The sequence below is a fragment of the Eulemur rufifrons genome, chromosome 7 (genome assembly GCF_041146395.1).
Source record: "Eulemur rufifrons isolate Redbay chromosome 7, OSU_ERuf_1, whole genome shotgun sequence".
Taxonomy (NCBI): domain Eukaryota; kingdom Metazoa; phylum Chordata; class Mammalia; order Primates; family Lemuridae; genus Eulemur; species Eulemur rufifrons.
Window position 1 is genome coordinate 75,709,963 of NC_090989.1, and position 19,237 is coordinate 75,729,199.

At 42.5% G+C, this 19,237-nt stretch overlaps 1 protein-coding gene across 1 annotated transcript in view; it reads right to left on the reverse strand.

The window, feature by feature from the left end:
• Positions 1-19,237, reverse strand: part of LPP (LIM domain containing preferred translocation partner in lipoma) — a 645,020-nt gene that overhangs the window by 574,620 nt on the left and 51,163 nt on the right. The window contains exon 3 of the mRNA XM_069472792.1: positions 17,433-17,556. The gene's annotated coding sequence lies outside the window, so the exon portion shown is untranslated. The remainder of the gene's footprint in view (positions 1-17,432; positions 17,557-19,237) is intronic.

Consider the following 19,237-nt stretch of genomic DNA (forward strand, 5'->3'; position numbering starts at 1 on the left):
AAAGAAAAAATGTGGGAGTAGAAGGAGGAAGCACACTTTCCCATTTTATTAAGTTTACTTTGCGGTCTTTATTGCATGGGCAGCATTATTGTACAAGCTGGCTCCTAAGAGGAGATGGAAAGGCAGTAGGAGAGCAAAGGGGGTGGAATGAAATTTAGGTCAACAAACATTTACTGAGCATTTTCTCTGTGAATGGCTCTGGCCCAGGACCCGCGGGGAACAGAAGTAGAAAACACCATCCCTGCCCACAAACTATTTAAAATCAAATGAGGCAGAATTATGCCACCAATTTACCCTAATTCAAGCCTTGAATGATGAGTGCAAAGAAGAAAACAAAAATCACTAGCAACAGACCAAGGATGAGAGACCAAGTTGTCAGTGGTGCAGCCAGCCAAGGGAGCCCAGATGTGACTGTGAGGACATGAGGAAGAGCGGTTTCCGCCCACTCCATGGCACTCCATGGGAGACCCACAATGCTCTGTGAACTTCGTCAGCCCAGTTCCTCGAAGACATTGAATGTGACCAAGCTAAGCAGCATTTATGTGAATGTGCTCTCCCTGCCCCAGATCCATCTCCACCTCTCTCCACACACTTGAACAGCAGTGGATCACATACTGCATTGAAAGCCCTGGGTGGGACATTCCGAGGAAGACAGGAACCCACTAGACATTGTCTGTGCCCTCAAGGAACTCATGTCACCACTCACATTCATGCAGCTGACATTTACTGCAAACCTACCCTGTGCCAGGTACTGATGTACAGGTCCCAGGCTTCAGAAAGGACCAGGACACGGCTGAGGTCACAGTCCAGGGCACGTGAGAAACACACACCACTGAGTCAACACCATTCAGTGTGGTTAAGCTGAGAGAGAGGTGCCTTAAAAGAGTGGTTTCCTCAGAGAAGAGGGTAGCTTATCAGAGATGACATGGAAGGGACGCCTCTGCAACACATCGTGACACTTCTGACTCTGATACGAGGGAGGATGAGTTAAGTGTCTGACACAGACAGGCGCAGCACACAGTGGGAGCGTCCCCAGGGAGTCTTCTGAGCAAAGGCGCGGCCTTGCAGGAACGGGAGAGTGTGTCCTAATTGCTTTGATGAACCACAGACCAACCAGCGAGTCGACCTGAAAGAAACCTTAGAGGTAGGTCTTCCAAGGCCTCACGTGGTCATCAGCAGAAGTAGGACCGGAACCCAGAACTCAAAACCGAGTGCTAGACCAGTGACTCTCCCCAAGCCCACCCTGCCTCTCCCGGTCTGTGAACGAGCTCACCAGGCCCACCTACGCCACACTGCAGAGAACCCATTCAGCAAGAGGCTCCGGTCGTGTTCAAGAAGTTCCCACCTCAACAGTGAGAACTTCTCCTTCTTGCTGTCTTGAGGAGGCATGTTTGCCTTTAAACACTCCCAAATTAAAAGCCATTCTCAGCCTTCCTCCAGTTGAACCTGATCTGAACTCAGATTAATGTCAGAACGAACATTCTGGTTAATCTCCTCTTTCCACACTGAAGAAACTGAGACCTAAGAAGACTAAGGTCACCCTGTACAGTCACACGGCACCTGAACTCAGGGTCTAGCACCTTTTGCTCAACGATGCCAGCTTGGTGGCCCATGGCCTCATTCTTACAGCCCAGGTTTTTTTGCAGACTCAAAAGCGATAAACCCACGATGGCAAGGGGGTAACATGCCAAAAGGATAACATTAATTAACTCGAGTATTGTAGAGACAGAGCATGAGAAATTAAGACATAAAGAGAGGGAAAGAGACCATTTCACAACTCTTCACGCAAGCTTCTCAAAGGCCCTTCCCAGATCCGGCCTTCTGCCACACCACTCCAACTCCCCTAGAGGTTTGCTCCCTAATTAAATTGCCCCAAATCACACCATTTTCCTATTAGTACCCAACAGCAAAGGTGGGAGAGAAGTGCAAATTTCTTGTGAATCCTGAAGATTTCCTTTATGAGTCATGGGAAACTAAAATAACTTCGGGGGTTGGGGGGAACTTTAGAAAGAGACACAGTTTTAAATCAGTTCTCATTAATTTGTTCCACGGTGTGGCATAACTCCTGAAGACAGGAAAAATTAAGTTTCTAGAGCTGATGCAAAAATGGGAGTTTTTGTTAGGTTGTATCAACTGTCGCTGTGGCATTTCTTATTAGTATTTTTCTTACTGTCATTTTTTTGTTACATTAATTATAGTTTGATAAGTGTAGAAGCTATTTTGAATCTATGGGACTTTCCTAACCAGATTGTTTTGGCATTTTAAAGTTACTCACATGGAGGGCCTAAACAATATGGCAAGTATCTTTTTTTTCCTCTCTCCTTTATACTCAAATTCTAAACAAAGGAACCATCTGTTCTCTCTGTAAAAACATCAGCCCTTGTTTTCATTTTTCATTAATAATAATGCCTCAAACTTATATAATATCTTTCTCCAAGTTGCTTATTAAAGCATTTTTTTAGACATTGCCTCATTCGTCTTCAGTATCATCCCCTATAAACTAAGGAAAAAAGAGAAAATATTTGCCAATTTTTACTTAGATATGTGAGTATTGGATGTTTAATAATTTTTTTGTATGAATGATTGCATGTTAGCACGAGAAGGGACCTTGGCGATGATCTAACCCAGTTCTGGCTCTCACTAATGTAAAATAAAGACCCAGAAAGGAGAAGTGACTTCATGTTCTATTTGTGTACTAAGCTCTCTACCCCTAACTGTAAGCAGTGTGTCTTGGCCAGGCACCGTGGCGCGCACCTGTAATCTCAACGCGCGGAGGCCAAGACACAAAGATCACTTCAGGCCATAAGTTCAAGACCAGCCTGGGAAACATAACAAAACCCCATTCTCCAAAAGATGAAAAAAAATTAGCAGGGCATGGTGGTGCACCCCTATAGTCCCAGCTTTTCAGGAGGCTGAGGTGGAAGGATTGTTTGAGCCCAAAAGTTCAAGGTTGCAGTGAGCTGTGATTGTGCCACTGCACTCCAGCTCTTCAAAAAAAAAAAAAACTGTGTCTTACACAGTTTTGTACCTCCAGTACTTGCTACGCAAGAGTCATTTGCCCAATGAGTGAAAATGTTTGCAAATACTAATGGTTCCACAGTGGCTACGGCAGAGCTGGGTCAGAGCTCAGCTCTCCTGTTTAATATGTGTTTTTCTGTTTTTTTCAATAATATCACATATAATGCAGAATAATCAAATAGAAACACCACCCAAAAGGTGTTGGGGTTAGAGAGGATAAGAAGCAGGCCTTTGCCTAATAAGTAAGAAATCTGTTGAACAAATCCAGTAGAAATCACCAAGTTTAGTCACCAGCTATGCTAAAACTTAACCTATGTTAAGACTGACCCTCCAAAAGCTCTGCATTTCTTATGTTCTCTAGATTAGAGATTTGGTGGATTCCTTAAACATTATCCACCTGGAAAAAATGATCTGTCTTAATGCCAAAGAAGAGCATGTCTCCTTAACATCCATTAGCCCAAAAGAAGGGCATCCTCCACCCTGCAATTCAACCTCATCACCCACTGTAACTCGAGAGGACGTACAGCGTCAGAATCATGAAATCTACCAGCCCAAAGTTTTCCAATGAGCAGAGAAGTCACTGGAATAAAGGCCTTTTATCCACATGCCTAGCTGGAAATCACAACTCATTTGGCATGTTCTTCTTATTTTCAGAATGTCCTATAACCCATCTCTGCTCCTTGAAGCTATAGGGAAAATAAATTGTTTCTAGAAAAGCAAGTCAATAGGATTCTATCATCTGAATTGCTTCTATAGTAGTAGTTCTAACAAAGTCAGTAACTCTCTAAAGATTCTGCAAAAATAGGTTGTCTACGTAGATGAGAAAGCTGGAAGTCTGAGGAAAGAAGGATATCTTTTATCTTTGAGGAAAAGAAAAAAAGAAATCAGAGGGCCAACTCAAATATGTCATCACGTGGTCTCACATAAAGTGGATCATCAGTTGCAGACAGGAGCAGGAAACAAATTAGTTTCAAAATACAAGCAAATCACCATAAATGAACCTTCAAACAATTCTGATGACTTCTTTTTCCCCAAAGGGAAAGGTGGGTGGGGACTGCAAGGAGGAGAAGAGAAAACCACCACGGGAACGAGTAGGCAGACACTTAGATCCCTATCACAGCGTGCCTGACATGGACACGGAGGCTGCCATCGGTGTCTGGGACCAGCCAGCACACTGCAGAGAAGCATGTGTATCATGCTATGCAGTATCAGCTGGAGAAATGTGCGGCATGTACTGCAGGGTGAACAGCTGCGAAGAGGCCGGCACAGATAACAGACACAGCAGGCTGAACTCACGCTGGATCAGTAGCCCTTTCTACACCCACCACCCTCTACTCTGAGAGGATCAGGCTATCCCCACGACCACTGATCATTCTCGCAGCCACTACACAAAACATTAACCCTCTCTTAATACTTTCCTGACAAAACTTTGCCCATTTCACACATGTGGATGTTCTCGCTGTCAAGCCACCTCCAAAAATATCACTTTGGACTTTGCATACATACTCAATAACATCTAAATGTTTTATATTTAAAAGTGAAAAGGATACTATACTTAAGACACATAAAAGATCTACAAAATGTTACCTGACTGGCCTTGATCTCCAAACCTAAATTTTTCAGAGGATTATTTTTAATATAGCCAAAGGGAAAGTGCATTAGTTAAGCCTTTATCTGATCTCTGCCTTTGTGTCTGCTCATATCTGCAGGGACAGACAGGGCCTGCACTTGGAGCCCCATGGCCCTGGCCGTGCTCCTTCTGCCAAAACCATGTCTGAGGGAAGAATCCCAGAGAAGGTAGATGCTTCACCTCACCTGAGTAGCCTTACCAGCTAACTAGTAAATATGATTTGATAGTTATGATTATACTTTTCCAAATGCAAGTTTCTATCCAAGGATATTGCTAGTCTTAACTATTCAATTAAAGTTGAATGATCTTGAGAAAAGTTCTCAACTATAATGGGTGCATCAGTTTCCTTTCTACAAAATAAAGCAATTAAATTCGGTAGGCTTTAGACTTCCTCCTAGCTCAGAAATTCTGTGCCTATGAAGGTACCGTTATCACATAGTCTGGTCTGAGCTCTCCGTTTTGTTCATATCTCTCTCTCTCTCTCTCTCTCTCTCTTACACATGCACACAGATTCACTCCAAACTCTGACTCTTATCCAGTCAACGACCTTCTCAGGCAAGCTGCAAGAAATTCCTACCCACGTTCTCCCTCACTACTTCTTTACCTAAAATGATACCAAAAGGATTTTGAAATTAGTTTATGAAAGGAAAACAAGACACACAGACACCATTTACACACAAACCCCACCTTGAGATGAGATCCCCTGCAGGCTCCAGCAGTCTCTCCGTCACCCCCAGCCATGGGGTAGCATCTGCCAGTTCCATGGGCTGGGGGACAGCAATACCAGAGTTCCAGCTGCTCAAGTCCAGGCTCTACTTCCTGCTCTCTGAGCCCTTGAACAAGTCATTTTACCTCTCTGGGCCTCAGTTTCCCTAACTGTAAAGTGAGGTGTTTGGAAGAAAATAAATTCCAAAGTATCTACCAATTTTGATACCCTACTCCAGAGCTCTAAAATTTTATTAGAAATAAAAGCAAACACCCACCCAAGCACTCTTGCTGGTTGGTATTGGTGTTTACCTATGGCCTCCCAGATAAATGAAAGTGACTTTTTGCATGAGCTTGCGTAATCAATAATAATAGCACGTTAATAAGAACAAATACTTCTAATTTGTGCTTGTTTATTTGTTTATTTCCAGGCTAAGGAAGTTGCAGACACCACCTGCCAATGGCTTTTGGAGACTCCATAATGCCCTTTTTTGGACAGCGGGCCCGCCCCAAGTTCAGAAACTAAAAAGGTGAAAGTGAAAACTATGCAATAAAAATATAGGGCCTGAAATATTAAGAAAATAATTTAGGGAAAGTAGTAAGATATCCCTCTTTAAAACTTTTTAATCAATAATGCTAGTAAGAAAAGGTGATACAAAGTAAAAACAAAACTGAGCACAGAAAAGACTGATTTGCCTGGGATCGCTTTCAGCCGTGTAATCAACACGAGCGGCAAAGACCATAGTACTCACGTTTCTATTTGCTACCCTCAACTGACATGGTTAACCATTTGTTTTCTTTTAAATAAAATGAGGAAGCAACAACTATATTAAATCCATCTGCAAAAAACCCATATTTGCATGTGGAAAACAAATAAGTGGGTGCCTGAATGGGTGATTAGGCATGCAATTGCCCATCTGCACCCAGGGCCCAAGCATCCCTGCAGGTGTGCCTGCTGTAAGAGCAGAGAATCTGAAGGGACAGCCCTCCCCCCCAGAGGACTACAGGTGGGAGGGAAACCAGGACCCTTCACAAATGGACTTTTTCTGAGCTCCTGATCTACTGCCCTGTGTCTTAAAGCTGAAAAACAGAAATAACTTTTGTCATTCTTTTGTCAGATTTCTGTGGATTCTTTAAGTCACAAAGGCATATTTTTTCCTGAGCATCTTCGTTGTGTGATTAACAAATACAGGCATACCTCATTTTATTGCACTTCACCTTATTGTACTTGGCAGATACTGTGTTTTTACACATTGAAGCTTTATGGCAACCCTGCATTAAGCAAGTCTATAGGCAGCCTTTTCCCAACAGCATGTGTTCACTTCGTGTCTTTGTGTCACATTTTGGCACTCCTTGCAATCTAACTTGTTCATTAGTATTATAATATCTGCTATGGTGATCTGTGATCCATGATCTTTGATGTGACTACTATAATTGTTTTGGAGCACCACAAACCACACCCATATAGGATGGTAAACTTATTCCATAAATGATAAATGTTGTGTGTATTCTGATGGCTCCACTGGCCATTCCCAGTGTCTGTCTCCCTCCCTCTCCCCCACCCCGCCACCCCCGCATCTCCCTATTCCCTGAGAAACTATAATATTGAAATTAGGCCAATCAGTAATCCTGCAATGGCCTCTAAGTGTTCCAGTGAAAGAAGGAGTAGCACGTCTCTCACATTATATCAAAAGCTAGAAGTGATTAAGCTTAATAAGGAAGGCATGTCAAAAGCTGAGCTAGGCCAAAAGCTAGTCCTCTTGTGCCAAACAGTTAGCAAAGTTGTGAATGCAAAGGAAAAGTTCTTAGAGGAAATTGAAAATGTTACTCCAGTGAACACACAAACAATGAGAAAATAAAACAACCTTGTTGCTGATATGGTGAAAGTTTTAGTGATTGGGATGGATCAAATCAGCCACAACATTCACTTAAGCCAAAACCTAATCCAGAGCAAGGCTCTAACTATTTTCAACTCTGTGAAGGCTGAGAGAGGTGAGGAGGCTGCAGAACAGTTTGAAGCTAGCAGAGTTTGGTTCAAGAGGTTTAAGGAAAGAAGATGACTCCATAACATAAAGTGCAAGATGAAGCATCAAGTGGGGTGGAGGAGCTGCAGCAAGTTATCCAGAAAATAAAGCGAAGATAATTAATGAAGGCAAGCACTAAACAACAGATTTTCAATGTAGATGAAACAGCCTTATACTGAAAGAAAGACTTTCACAGCAAGAAAAAAGAGTCAATGCCTAGCTTCAAAGCTTCAGAGGACAGGCTAACTCTTGGTAGAAGCTTGTAGCTGGTAACTTTAAGTGGAAGCCAATTTACCATTTTGAAAATCCTAAGGCTCTTAGAATTATGCTCAACCTATTCTGCCTGTGCTCTATAAATGGAACAACAAAGACTGGATGACAACACATCTGTTTACAGCATGGTTTACTGAATATTTTAAGCCCACTGTCACCTACTGCTCAGAAAAAGAGGTTTATTTTAAAAGATTACTGCTTTTTGACAATGTACCTGGTCACCCAAGAGCTGTGGATGGAGATGTACAAGGAGATTAATGTTTCCATGCCTGCTAACACAACATCCATTCTGTAGCCCATGGGTAAAGGAGTAATTTCAACTTTCAAGTATGATTATTTAAGAAATATCTTTTGTAAGGCCATAGCTGCCACAGATGGTAATTCCTTTGATGAATCTGGACAAAATAAATTGAAAACCTTTTGGAAAGGATTCACTATTCTAGATGCCACTAAGAACATTTTTGACTCATGGGAGGAGGTTAAAATATCAACATTAACAGAAGTTTGGAAAAAGTTGATTCTAACAGTCATGGATGACTTTGAGGAGTTCAGGTCTTCAGTGGAGGCAGTAACTGCAGATGTGGAAACGGCAAGAGACTAGAATTAGAAGTGAAGCCTGAAGATGTGCCTGGATTACTACAATCACATGTTTAAATTTGAATGGATGAGAAGCTGCTTCTCATGGATGAGCAAAGAAAGTGGTTTCTTGAGATAGAATCTACTCCTGGTGAAGATGCTGTGCACATTTGAAATGACAGGAAAGGATTTGGAATATTACTTACTCTTAGTGGATAAAGCAGTAATAGGGTTTGAGAGGACTGATTCCAATTTTCAAAGAAGTTCTACTGTGGGTAAAATGCTATTAAACAGCATGGCATGTTACAGAGAAATCTTTCATAAAGGAAAAGTCAATCAACACAGCAAATTTCATTGTTGTCTTATCTTAAGAAATTGCCACAGCCACCTCAGTCTCCCGCAGCTACTATACCGATCAGTCGGCAGCCATCAACACTGAGGCAAGACCCTCCATCAGCAAAAACATTACAAATTGCTGAAGCCTCAGATGACCGTTAGCATTTTTTACCAATAAAGTATTTTTAACCAAGGTATGTACATTGGTTTTTAGACATAATGCTATTGCACACTTAATAGACTATAGTATGGTATAAACATAACATTTATATGCACTGAGACACTCTTTCTCCTGCCCCCAACCCACATATACCCAGCTCGCTGCCTCATTTCATTCAGGTCTCCACTCAAGTACACTTTTATCAGCAGGACCTTTTCAAACCAATGACCTTAAATTTGTACCATGTCCACCCTTCACACCCTTAACCTGCTTTATTGTTCTTCTTAATATAGATCACAATTTAAATATTACACATTTACTCATTGATTCCATTGATTTTTTAATAGTTTATTCTATTCCTATCACCTGGAATAGTGTCTAGCACATAATAGGTGCTCAATAAACAGGTGTTAAGTTAATAAGTCATCATTGTTGTTATATGCAAACCACTATACTACGTACCAAGGATCTCGTATGGAATAAGACAGAAGTCATGCCCTCCAGGAACTTCTGTAATCTAGTGGAGAAAGAAGACTGTGAAATTCTGCTTATATGACAGAGTGAAGTGGCACAAATGCTCTACTGAATGTATAAGCAAAGCACTTGGGTAGTAGAGAAAGGAAATCATTGACAATGGGTGGGGAGGCAGTTGGAAGAGGTGTAAAGAACAGAATTCTCTAGAACTACGTTGAAAAGAAGCAAAGAAACAACCCTCAAAAATACAGTCAGTATACAAAATACTAATGCATCTTCAGTTAGTCTCCTTTCCTTCATCAATGCTAAGTGGGAGAAGAGATTGCCCAAGATAAAGTCAGCATTTATGTGTGCCAAGACCATGGAGAAACAAGAATCACTTTCCTTCATAAAGCCTTCATTTTAAAATCAAAATTATTTAAATGCACACAAAATATATCTTCAAAAAACTCCAGACCCTCAAGACAGGGAGGACCTTACAGGTCATGGAGTACAACCTCTTATTCCCTCTACAAAATACCTACAGGCGTCAGCCCCTACCGAACCACTTACAATGGTGGAGTACTTTGATCCCCCAAAAAGCACATTCTATTTGTGGATTGCTCTTAGTATTAAAAAGTTGTATCTCACACTGTCTTCTGTTGTTTCTATCCACTGCTCCCAGAACTCTTTCTGAAGTCACAAAGAGTGAGTTTGTGTCCCTTCCGTGGCACAGTCCCAGGACAGCAACACTTGCTCTGCTCTCTCCTCCATCCTGTTTCCCTCTTCTTCACATTAACCACTTCCAGTTCCTTCTTTATCCCTCTCCAGGGCTCTGGTTTTTGGTGCCTTCAACCATCCTAAAATGCCCTCTCTTCCTTTTCCTTCTCTATCCTTCCCCACTGTTCCACAAGCTGGTTGTTGAGATAACCTACCACTCAGGCAATTTGGCTTTTTGCTGAGAGCTAAGCACTTTGTCTGCGGTGGGAGGGAGGGGAACAGGAGATCTAACAGATTCACCAGGTAAGGCCGATCCAGTTAAGACCCTGGAAGGGTCACCTCCCTTTCTGACCTTGAATTTGAATTGCCATCTTGGACATAAATTAGAATAGTGTGGACATTATAACTCCTTGGAAGCAAAGAAGACAGAGGTGAAAACTATCCCTTGACCCTATGCAACCTCAAACACATACAGAATTTGAGGAGTCTTCTACCTCCAATAAGTCATGGACCTTCTAGTTTTTCTTATTCCAGCTTCTCAACTCCCACAGCCAGCCTACATGGATGAATGTGAGGTTAGAATGTGTAGCTTTTAACCATCTCTATTTCTGAGAACTGCGTTCTAGATTTTAATGTGCTTGTGACCTTGGGCATGACACTTCGAGTCTGTAAATCAAAGCATCTGAGAAGGTAGAACAAAAAGAGATCTTTCAATCACCTACTTCAAGCAGCCAAGAGACCTCTCGTATGCCTTCACCCTTTCCTCCCTGTCCACAACCATAGCGATAATGCTAAGTGATCATGAACTTAGTCAGGATGCAGCCTCAGAACCCTTCTCAGTATAGAACCTGAATATACCTTTTGGCCATGTGAAATGAAATCCAAACCATTCATTCCTCAGATGAGGAAAACAGAACCCCAAAGATGAGCCATGACTTGCCCGGGTCCCAGTGTTAGGAACAGACCTGGAGATACAAAGGTCCCTCTCCCATTCCCCTACGTCACTTCTCCCCCTCTAACTCTGACAGTCTGTGGGTACTCCTTGCAGAAAGGGAATGCTACTGTAGAAAGTTCTTTGAGAAGTATAGATAAAGGGGTGGAAGCTCCACAGAAAGCTTGGAGGAAGAGGTGCATATGAGCTGGCCTGCAAAAGGATACAATCTGTAGGAACCTGTGCAGTACATCTGTCCTTAGCAGAAGAAAATTCAGGATCAGGGGAGCATTCCCAGCAGAAGAAACAGCATAAGCAAAGAAATGGTGAGGCCTGTTGAGTGCTGAGTGGGGGCTGAGCAGTAGCTACATACAACAGAGACCATGGGGGGGTGGCAGTGGGGGAAGGGGACAAAGAAGACAAGATTCAGAGTAAACGAGAGTCTCTATGGAGCTGTAAATGCTGATTTTTTAAAAAAAAGTTAACTTAAAGGCCGTAAGTCTCATAAATGGGAAAAGAGGATAAAGGAAAGGAAGGAAAAGTAAAGGATACATCTCCATTCTCAATGGGGAAAAAAAAGCCTTGCTATAAACTGCATTACAGGAACACTTTCATTATGTAAAAGCCTATTTTGTTTTCATGTCATTCTTAGATTACATCATAAGAGTGACTGCAGCCGTCTCGTACCATATTATAAATAAATCACTAGCTTAATCATAGAATGAGCCAGGGCCCCAGATTTAAAAGGAAAATATTAGATCATTTTTAATAACTGATATAACTCAAGCCAGTTGCCATTGAAACACAGGGAGGTGATCTCATCCTAAAGAAGTCAAAGAGAACCCAAAGCAGGTCAGAGCAGGGCAGGGCCCATGGACACTTCCATCTGTAGAGGAAGAGGTCGCTGATGGCACCTGAGTGGAGCTCACCCTCTGGACTCCACAGTCTGGCCATGAAAACCAACAATTTCAAGTAGTGATGCCCAAAAGGTCTTCATGAAACAGTTTATAAATATTTTGTTCCCAGAGCTACCATATTTCCAACTGTCAGAAAACATGAGCATATTATGATGTTTGTATTTATGTCTGGGGAGCCATTGAGCAAAATTACAAATGTTAAGGCTATTAGTCATTCAGGAAACATGAAATCTGGGGTGACGGATACATAAATGCTACAGATCTGGTCCAATCTGAGGGGACAGCGGACAGTGGAGATATGAGACAATGGTCTAACAAGGAAGAGAAGGAAGGGTGGAGTCTAGCAAAGAGTTACAGACTATCAAGGAGATCAGAAACCAACATCTTAAGGTACACCAACTACACACTGAGCACCACACTCAATGGGCCCTTTATGTACATTGTGCTGCTTTGTGAACACAGACTCAGGTAGGCACTATTTGCCCCATTTTTTTTAAGATGTGGAAACAGGTTTTAAAACGGATTAAGTGACTAAAGATTACACAGCTAATATGTGGTAGTCTTCCTGCTCCAAATTCCACTTTGCCGTGTTGCCTTCATCCAACTAAACCTCTATTTCCTTCTATGCACTTTCAATAAAAATGATATAATTGATTAGGATCACTTTAAAAGCAAAAAGTATAAAAAAATGTCAGGAGTGGAGAAGGACCACGGAGGGGGGAGAAGTATTCACATTCTGGCCAGGGACATCCTCAGTGACCAAAGCTGTGCTTTCCTCGTTTGGCTGCATGGCTACTAATAAGCTCGACCATAATTGCAAGTATCCCATTTCCATTAATTTTTTAAGAATGTTAAGGTGGACTCGAAGAGAACCTGTCATCTTCTATAAAACAAACTGCCATGCTTGATTTTTAAAAAGACTACTTTGGTGGGGGAAGAGACGGATGCTCTAGAAAAGAAACTTTCAGCCAGACAGAAGGTACTGGCTGAGGCTTTGCGTCTGTTCCTGTCCATCTCACGGTAATGCTGTGCACCAGCTCTCTTTTCCTAATACAAATGTTATTCATAACTGCAGAGACACACTGTCTGAGCCAAGTAATAATGATTTATGCAACTTTTCAGGACACAGCATGACCCAACGGGAGATGCAGATCCCTGAAATTTAACTAAAAGGGCAAAATCAAGGTTCAAGACTCCAAATTTTGACCTATTTTCCATAATCTATTTCGGGACAGGAGAGAGGTTGAGAAAAGAAAAGAAAACATGCCCAAAAGTTGCATGAACTCGTTATGAAGCAGAATCTGTGTCCGGAGACGGAAGGGAAGCTCTTGGAGATACATATGGTTCGTCTCCTGGCCACCCACTGGCTGTGTGGCCCCAGAAGAGTGTGCTCTCTTTCTTGGTCTTGGGGTTTCACCTACACAGCAAGGGGCTCAAGTGAGAACTTTTAGACATTTCTACTAAAGCAGCCCTAACTGCTGAGGAGGGCAAACACATAGAGGTATGGGAGCACAGCATTAATTGAAAGCTTGTGTTTTTCCTCTAAAAAGCCATGCCAATTTTGCATTCTGTGGTATTATACATTAATGCTTATATTAAGATTTTTAAATGGAGTTTTCCCCCAGAAGTCTTCAAGTAAAAGGTAACCCTCACTCCCCGCTTAGCACCTCCCATGTCCCCTGGGGTATCTATGACAGGCAACCCCCAAGTGGCCCCTATAACTCCAACCCCCAGTATTCACACCCTTGTGCATTCCCTCCTCTTTAGTGTGGGCTGGATTTAGGGACTCACTTCTGGTGAAGAGAATGAGACAGAGGGAATGGTGTGTCACTTCCAGGATCAGGTAATAAAAAGACAGTGACTTGCATCTTGGGGACCTTCTCTTGCCCACTTGGTCTGAGGGAAGCCAGCTGCCATGTGAGCTGCCCTATGGAGAAGACAGCATGGCGAGAAACTGAAGCCCTCAGTACAACCCCCTGCAGGGAACTAAATCCGCCAACAACCATGTGAGTGAGCTTGGTAGTGGATCTTGCCCAGTTGAGCTTTCTGATGAGACTGCAGGTCCGGCAACACCTGCACTGCAACATCATGAGACGCCTTGAGGCACCCATCTAAGCTGTTCCTAAATTTCTGACCTACAGAAACTGTGAGATAGTAAATGCTTCTCGACTTAAGCTAAGTTTAGGGGGTGATTTGTTACATAGCAATAGACAACTAATGCAATGCCCAGACCTGGATTATTTTAATCTAGTCAGAGAGAGAGAGAGAGAGAGAAAGAGAGAGAGCAAGAGAGAGACAGATATCGAGATCTATCTCTACCTTTTACTTTCATGGATAGCAAACATACCTCCTACAAGACGTCCCTGGGTTACATGAAGAGCCACAGAGTCTCCAGAGACTGAACAAGTCACTGCTCAAACCCAACAAGTCCTCTTGTAATTTTTAAAGCAAATGACATAAAAGCCAGCTAAGCAAATGGTCATACATGCCCAGAAACCACCTAACTGTAGACAGCCAAGACATTCACCTCTAACGGAAATGACCAATGCTTTGCTTCCGGCAGAGACTAATACCTGATACTTCTGAGGACCAAAGAGGAAATATTAAAACTGAAAGCCCTTGGTTACAGTCAACAATTGTACACGGGTATCAACAGTGGGAAATAATTTCCTTCCTGACTCCCACTGGGTCAGTAATGCCTGGAGCAGAAGGTGTGATTATCTAACCAAACAAAGCAAGGAGCCAAGTGGGCTAGACTGTAGCTTCTATGGAGTGTCTTAAGCTTTGAGCTTCCTAGGTCTCCAAATTTACCTCCCTCCACCTCTTGTTGCCTCAGGCAAAAATGAATGTGAAAAATAATAATAATATACAATTCTATTTTTGCTTTAACCATCATTATTAAGCAAGGTTCCAGATCTAGCTGCTGCCCAAGACTGAAGGTAAGTCAGTGCCCATCCGGTCCTGGGGAGGACGGGGGTGCAGGCTTGGAGGAAGGACACGACTGAACATGTCCTACACACCAGGCTCAGTGCTGGGCACTGGCTTACTCTGCCTTTTTCTTCACACTCAGGATGAGTCTTTAAAGAAGAAAACAACTGTGATAGCCTATCATGTATGGACTACACTTTATAGTTTACCAAACAGGTTGTCATTTAACACCACAGTTGCTCTAAACAAACATGAGAGGTACGCAGGGCAAAGACTAGTGTTTCTAATTCTCAGATTAAGAAATGAGGGTAGAAGGATGTTTTTCTAGGGTCACATATCTAATACTCGGCAGGCCTTCTGGTACCCCATCTCGTCATTCTGACTCCCTTTTTATGGACTCACAAACTTCTTAAGCCATACTGATCCCAAAAGCCTCTTTCTGTCCAGTCATTTGTTTCATTCTCATCAAAACATGTAGTGCAGCCTCCTCTGTGCCAGAATTCCTACAACTCCCCAACAGAGAGTCAGCCGGCACCTGACAGAACACCCCCAGGCAGAGGGACACTCACCACCTTCAGATTTATTCTTTCTATCCATGAAAATGCATGGTGCACCTATCACGTGCCAGAGACCCCACAAGACTCTGGAAACACACATGAGAACGAGAGATGCTGCCCCTCCCCTGACTGGGTTTTATACTCTAGAAGGCCATGATCATATGTTCCCCAGCACCCTGCCTTCTCCAGTCTCATTCCTGTAACAATTCTTGGTGGGACATCATTTCTGGTCCTCACAGCATCCCTGTGTAGACAGTCCAGCTGGCTAATGTCCCTTTCAGAAGGTGAAATAAGAACTAAAGTCTGACACTCTAGAGGGGCTCTGACAGGGGGTAAAGAGGTTTGCAGAAGGCCTGTGGTTGACCACATAGCTTCTAGTCCTCTCTCCCCTTCCTAACAGCACCCAGATATTCCTTTGAGGGGCTACGTCTTCTTCACGGTGTAGCTGCCATGAGGTGGGATTGTGTCCAATTCATTTCTAGGAGAGTTCTGGTTCACACACATTACTATAATGCTATTCTCTTAGCTTCAGCGACTGGCTTAGAAATGTACAGTAACCCAAGCCTATGACAATATGGCAAACAAGGCTCTCTGACTCCCAAACGGGAAGAAGGATGCCTATCATCTGGGTCGCAGAGGGCAGCCATCTCATGACTGTGAGGCAAAACATCCTGAGGATGAAGCCAACACACAAAAGAGGGCAGAAGAGGAGCACTGCAGAGAAGGAGAGCTGGAGGCCTGAAGCCCACCCTACCTCTGGACTGCCGGTTTCCTGGTGTTGCAGGATCACCCACCCACTTTGTTCTAGATACTGTGCTCCATTAAATGCAGGCTCACGCTGCATCAGCATTTTAGAAGACAAAAGCCACTGCTGGCTCATAATTAGCTTATGAACAACAAAAACTTCTGAGTCTCTTCCAGCTTGCTCCTCTTAAGGCAATCTGTCCCATTCTGTCATTGCACACTTGATTTCTTTTAAACTCAAGTGCAAAGCTTCATATTTATCATAATTTAATTTTAAACACTGAGAAAATTAAAAAGGTAGAGCAAGTAACAAAGATTCCCATTTAATACTTAGATTATATGTGAGGGGGAAAATATTCCAGACCATGTTCGACATTTTAAGGCTATAATGTTTAAGCATCAAACCAGTGGTTTTCAGCCTTTTATGTTATACAGATCAAAAGGTGCACAGAAAGTCAGTTGTACTTTTAAGGCACATTGATTAAGAAAAGACAGAGTAACAAAATACAATTGTAAACTCTGTCACAGTTTTAAATGAAGTTAGGTTTTTTTAATCACAACGGCATCTGCCCTGTTTTGGGAAACTGCACTGCAGACATGGCAAGGTGTGTTACTTAGTGTAAAGCCAATGCTTGGGGCACGTATGCACTGGCTTCGGCACAGAGACCACAGTGCGAGGACCCTAAGTGGAAGCCTCACCCAGAACTCCCAGCAACTCTCCTCAGATCTCACCACAGCCCAAGGTATCTCCATACACCACTGATCTTTTTACTACCCCATCTTTAAGAACATGATATTCTACTCTACCCTCTAATACAGAGGTACCCCAAACACAAGGGACAGCTTTACTTACCTGGTCACCATTCTCCTTTCTGGGCACATAAGATTCACACTCAGATCCCAGTGAAGCTCTGGCAGGCCCTTTAAGACAAAGGCTCACACCCTTTGCCTATGCAAATTTAGCTTCCCCTACCTCAAAGGGCTGTTGGGAAAATAAAATGAGACCACAAAAGAAGAAGCACCTTGCACCAGGATAAACAAGAGACACTCAATAATATTGTTTTCTTTCCTCACAAATGCCCATAACACTGACACTTCCATTTTGGTCTTTCAATATCAAGAAAATTCCCCACCATGCCAAAGGAGAAAGAAGGAAGCAATACAATCATTGGCAATCTGAAATCAATGTTCCAGCTTTTCTTCCAATGTTTCTGCCTGCCACCTTCTAAGAGTTATGCCCTGTCTTTGCTTTGCCACAAATGCATTATTATAACTTGTCCGTTGCTGATAAAATCCACTCAAGGAAAAAGGAAGAACATTTTGGTTCTTCTCCAGTTCTTAATCCCTCCTAGTTATGGGTACCCATGCTTTAAATGGAAACCACTAATTTTTTAAAACTTATTATAACATGTACGTTGATTTTAAAGGAGAAAAGTCTTCTTTCCTGTGATAGGACTCACCGACTAAGGAAAAAATGTCTTTCCTCTGATGAGTGCCCAGTGGAATAACGAAAACAGCAGTGGACTGGCAATCAGGTGACCAGATTCTGTCTTCTGCTCTGTCTCTGAGCCTCAAATTTCCCACCTGTGGAAAATGGGAGAAGGCAGTTGCTTATCAATCTCTAGAGTCCTAACAGGTTTGGAACTTCTCGGGATTATAAAGTCTCCGACTGGGCCATATTGAAAATAACACCAGTCTTGAAATCCACAACTCCAGTGGCTTACCTCTATCCCCTCTAAACCCACAGGCAGTTGGTTCCTGGCACTTTTATTTCACTAATTTGTCTCAGAATAATAAGAAAAGAGAATGCTGGTGTCTCAGTTCTCCTAGGAAAACAGCTTCATCTTAATAATGGAGGTGAAAGAGATAAATCAATTAGATACATTGTAAGCAAGAAAAAAACATTAACAGATAAATCTAAACTACACCAAATAAAAAGAGAAAAAGAATATGAGTTTCGAGACAAATTTCTAACTATGGGATCTAATGTTCCTTTTGAACTTTAGTTTCCTTGCCAGAAAAATGAAAGCCAGTGGGCGGCAGAGAGGTGGACAATTTTGACAGTTTCTGGATAGTCCTCATGACAAGTTTTATTTCATTAAGGACTATTACTTTTTTGCTAAGGATTACACAATATATATTTTAACAGACAAGTATTCCAGGGCAGTGGGCTGTTATAAAACTTGTCCTTTGTGTATGCAGGAGAAATCCACATACCAGAGAAACTACCACACCCATTTTCATTGTTGTCATTTTAAATATTTAACCAATCCTACAATTGTTTTATGTGTAATATCTCGCTCAGTCTTCAAATACCTGGTAAGCTGAAAGTTGAGAAGGAGCTTTAAAATGACCCACCTCAACTCTTCCAACTGACAGGAAGAGAATCAGGCGTGTGGAGAGGGGTGGGGAGATGGCCACCCCGGGAGCCCACCCGTAGTGGCAGGCAGTCCAGGGGTTGCTCCACTAGATCCAGTTACTGCCTATCTTGACATAGGACACCGAGACCTCTGGGCAGAGGGACTTGCCATTGGTCACACAACCAGTTACACTCAGAGCAAAACCAGGACTGACATACCCAGGCCTCTGAACAACTGCCTCAAAGCTCACTCAGTACATCCCAACAGCAGAAAGAAATGAAGTAGGGAAAACGGAGCAGAATCAAGATGAGCCCAGGAAAGCAACACAGTTCCTGAGAGCTAGTGGTGTTCAAGGACCTCAGAATTCTCAAAGCCATTTCTACTGAAATGAGAGAGGCATAATTTCAAACTTGCTGAGAAATGGATTGTCAGGAGGCCAACATCACATCTGTGGACAGTTCAATTCCATGGAAAACAAAAAGAGAGCCCCCACCCCCAGCCCCATGAAAGCAAAGCCTCTTGCAGACAGAGAGATATAAATCAGAACAGTTTCTACCACAGCAGCAAAGAGCATCTGACTTCCCAGATTTCTAAACTTCACTGGAAGGAAAAGCTCTCCACCCTTGGCCCTGAGGGACTCTCACGCACAGACTCTACAGCTTCTCCCCATGCACAAATCAAAGTGGTCTCCCTTTTCCATAGGCAACTTCTCTTTTAATAATTTTTTTTCTTCTTTTCCATAAAGAGAACAAGCAGCTTTGCTAAAGAACCGCTGCGAAATGATTGAAGTTCCCATGCAAACAAACCATTAGCAAAGTTCAAATGCAATTTAAATTATCAGTTGTTAAAGTGCTCCTCAATTTCGTGGTAAGTTTCCAAGGAGAATTACATGCTATATACTATTT